The sequence below is a fragment of the Hevea brasiliensis genome, chromosome 18 (genome assembly GCF_030052815.1).
Source record: "Hevea brasiliensis isolate MT/VB/25A 57/8 chromosome 18, ASM3005281v1, whole genome shotgun sequence".
Taxonomy (NCBI): Eukaryota; Viridiplantae; Streptophyta; class Magnoliopsida; order Malpighiales; family Euphorbiaceae; genus Hevea; species Hevea brasiliensis.
Window position 1 is genome coordinate 33,683,351 of NC_079510.1, and position 4,660 is coordinate 33,688,010.

The window sequence follows — 4,660 nt, forward strand, 5'->3', positions numbered from 1 at the left end:
AAGTATTTATGAAATTAAAATAATGAATTAATGGGTAATGGAGTATGAAATCTAAATGTGCAAATTTAATATTCTATTCAACAATGTATTAATTAAACTAAGATTTGCATCAAATTGAAATAAGCAAGTTCAAATATGGCAATATTTAAAATGGCAAATGATTAAATTCGATTAGAAATTAACAATGGTAAAAAGCGATTAGGAGTTAGGGATTTCATATTCAAGCTATTTTGGGATTTTCCTAGCTAGCCCAATCCATGAAATTTATGGGTTTAAAGGAGATTAATTCTAAAATCCTTTGAAAACTCTTTCGAGTGAGACAAAGAGTGCCTTAATTAACTTAATACTACTTTCGTTGAGTTAAAATTAACCAAGACCCATTAGGTTCTTTAATCAATCTATTAAAACCCTCTTAACCCTTAGTCTATTTCTAGATCTAAGTTAATTAAGTCCAATTTCTTGATTAACTATCACTTGGTTTTCTCCTTTCGGTGCTTCAACCAAGGATTAAGAACATAACTTAATGGGGCCCTTCATTAAGCATGTGAATAAGCACACAAGAAATGGATTAAACCTCATAAATTCATTAAATTGGGACTAACCCAGTTCAAATCCACAAAAATAACTAAAATATTACATCCCTTACTCCAGAATCAAAAGTAAACTACTCACTATCCATAATGCTTACAAGATATGATGAGTTTAAATGGAAATAAAGCTTTAATCTAAGCTAAGAAGTAAGAAATTAAACACTAGAAATGTAGAAAAATGTAAAGGAAGGAAGAAATCTGCAAATCTTGGTTAAAAATGGTGTGGAAGGTGAAAATGACTCCTCAAATTCTGCTTCTCTTCTCCTCTTCTTCTTTATCCCTTGCCTCTCCTCTAAAATGAGAAAATGGGACTATTTATAGCATTTTTCTGACATGGAGCCCTAAAATGGTATGTTCTAGGAGGAATTATTTGAGGGAATCTCCTGCCAGCTCATTAATGAACTCTTCATGGGACTGCATAAGTGGGTGCATAAGTTATGCGATCCCTTATCTGATTTTAGTGCTGAGTCACTTATGCAAATTGCATGACTTGGTGCATAGGTTATGCACAATTCCGTGAAGGTGCATAAGGGAGGCGGGAATGTGCATAAGCTATCTTTGTCTCCTTATGCACACTTGGTGGATTACAGAGCAGTGATCTTTCTCCTTATGCAAATCTGCATAGCTTATGCGGCAAGTTATGCACAATTTGGTCAATGCATATTTGACTTGAAAACTTGTTTTGACATCTTTGGTGTAGAAGACACTCCTCAATGGCAAAATTCTCTTGATCCTTCAAAAACACCATTTTCCTACAAAACAAAGTAAAAATTACAAATTAATCCAAAATCGACAATTATGAAAAACTAACTAATTAACTAATGAAATTAGCTAAAAATGACTAATAATCAAATAAAATGGCTATGAAATTAAACCTCAATGATTATGCAAAATGTATGCATCAGACGTGTAAAATCTAAGGACGTGTAAAATGTAAGTGTGGGGGAATTTTGATAAGTGCATAATTAATATTTTTACTTCCATCACATTTAGTGTTTCTAATGTATTTTTATGCCTAATTCAATTGATTAAAGTATAATTATCAATTAGGCATATTTCTAGAGAGTTTTTGTAATAATTGTGTTAACCACCAAAATGACATAATCTTGTCTCTAGCCCTTCATAGAAATTGTAGAGGTAGTTTTTAAGGTTTAATTGGGCATGAATTTGCTTCATTTGGACATCTGGAGCTCCAGATATAAAATAAATACCAAAACTGGTCGTGACAAGTCAGGTCTGGGCTTTTGTATTAGATTCATGGCTAATTTTGACAATCTTGGATACTGATCTGGGCTTTGGTCCCTCTTTGTCATTTGTAGTGCTCTGACTTAGCTTTTCAATGAATTAAACAACATTGGATTTGGAGACCCACAACTTCAGAAATACCTGAAAATTTCAGCAAATGTCAAATTAATGAAAATGCTGAAAATTTATCAATTTAATATAATTATTCCAAAAACTCTCTAGAAATATGCCTAATTAATAATTATATTTTAATCAACTGAATTAGGCATAAAAATATACTAGAAATACTAAATGTGATGGGAGTAAAAATATTAATTATACACTTATCACAGTTGTTCAAAAATAGTAATATTCTTTTAATCGGAGATAATAGTTCATCCTTACATTGAAAGTGAATTTTTGGTTTCTTTTTCCAAGCCTTAATTATGTTTGGATGAGATCACATTGGCCTTATTCGATTATAAGGCTTATTTATGTATATATACAATAGTATACAGTAAATATTAAAATATATTATTACCACATTAAAATATTAAAAATACCATAAAAATTCTATGTTATAATTTTAAAATATTTTTTCAAACAATTTGCATTTTCTAGTCATATTTATGTTATCGATTATAGACATACTTTCAATTCAATACAATTACAATTTTAAAAAAATAAAACTGCATTGCAGCATAAATTTATTATTAAGGTTAATGGGAGTAAGCTAAATTGTGCTCAATTGAGAGAAAAAAAAATTACAATATAATTACTACAAGTAAATATTAATCAATACTCTAATTAAAAAAAGGAGTTTTTACTATATTGATACAACTGAAATTTAAAAAAAAAAATATGAAATTGCAGTAAATCTTATTATTTGAATTGAAATATGAATGGATTAAATATTTTGGATACCTTGTACCCATATATATCAATCAATAAACTAATTTATATAAATTTTTGTTAATTTCTTTAAATATTATTAATAATTTCTTGCTTATTAATTAATTTTACAGGATTAAATATTTTTCATCATATTTTATTAATTTGTTTCAATTTTTTATTGTAATTAATTTTTTTAATATGATCTCGCATATGTGGTAGCCTCTTAATACAATAAGATAAAGGGATAAATTTTGACAACCGTCCCTGAACTTATCTAGTATAACATTATAGTCCTTCAACTTAAAAATATAACATAAAACTCCTTCAATTTTTAAATTTTGCATAATAAAATCCCTCGAACTTCTAATTGTTAATTTTTCAGTTAGACGCTGAAACGATTCTAAGCGTAGAGCTTAGTCAATATTTCTCTTTTCTTTATCAAGTTATGTATAAATTGAATTATTTTTCTCCTGTAAATAGAATAATTTTTAAAGTACAGAAAATAATTTTACAATTTGAATAAGAAATGAGAGAAATATTGACTAAGAGCCATGCGAGACTGTTCAAATCAGTTTTCAATTGAAAAATCAGTAATTGAAAGTTAGAGAAATTTTACTAAGTAAAATTTGAAAATTTAAGAGTTTATGTTACATTTTAAAGTTTAAGGACTATAATTTTACAACCATATAAGTTCAGAGATAGTGATTGAAATTTAACATAAGATAGAAATGAAAAAAAATTTATTTATAATTTTTATAATTACATTTTATAATTTTTATGACAAAGATAAAAAGGAAAAAAAATTCTCAAACACAAAATTCTTTATTCTGTGCCCCTTTTAAAATTAGTAAAATAATAATTTGGCAATTTGAAAATTTATTTTCCTCCATTGTCACTGTTAAGAGGATGAATGGTATCCTCAGCTCTTCCCCTGCTGAGCTTCGTCAGCTATCCCCAAGATCAGAAGCAATTCGAACTCTTGAACTGGGCAAAAACTTGGGCATAATTTTGAAGGTGATTAGAGTTAAATTATTGAGCATCTCGCTCAGAAAATCTCCAATGACATCCAAGCATGAACAAATCCTTTGAGATAATGAGTTGCAGGTCTGTTCTCAGTGGTCTTCCTTTGGGCAGCTTCTTTTATTTCCTTAGGTATTACTGGAGTGCTTGTTATCCTGTCAGGTCTCTCTTGGTGTGGTCTGCCTAACATTTTCTCTGTTTTGCCGTTCAAAATTTCTAGTATTGCTTTGGGTTTTGTGGATTGTGGCTCTAATTCCTTTTCTTGTGTGTTTTTAGCCCTTTCTGTCATTGATTCCTTTAGAAGGTGCCGAGATTTTGCATTTTGGTTTTGGTTGTCAAGAGGCCTCTTGTCTTATTTATTTTTATTTTTGGTAGTTAATTCGTGTTGTTTCTCTATTTTTGGGTTTTTAGTTCAGTATGGTAGAAGCTGTTGTCTCTTGTTTAGAGCCTTTAGGTTGCCATCCGGTGATCATCTTCTAGCTAGCTAATGTTTGGGTGTTTAGAAAGCTCACTCGGGATAAATTTTAATAATTGTCTCTAAACTTATATAGTTGTAATATTATAATCCTTCAAATATAAAATATAACATAAAACTCCTTACACTTTCAAATTTTACATAGTAAAATCCCTCTGACATTTAATTACTAATTTTTCAATTAAAAACTGATGTGAACAGCTCCCGTATGGCACTTAGCCAATATTTCTCTCCTCTCTCTTATGTAAAGTGTAAAATTATTTTCTCTGCGTGAAAAATTATTCTGTCTACAGATAGAAGAATAATTCAATTTACACATGGCTTGAGAGAAAAAGAGAAATCTTGACTAAGCTCCATCTGGGCTATTCGAATCGGCATGTCAAAAAACCGATAATTGGAGGTTAGAGATTTTCTAATGCAAAACGAAAGTTGATGGAAGTTATGTTATATTACAAGT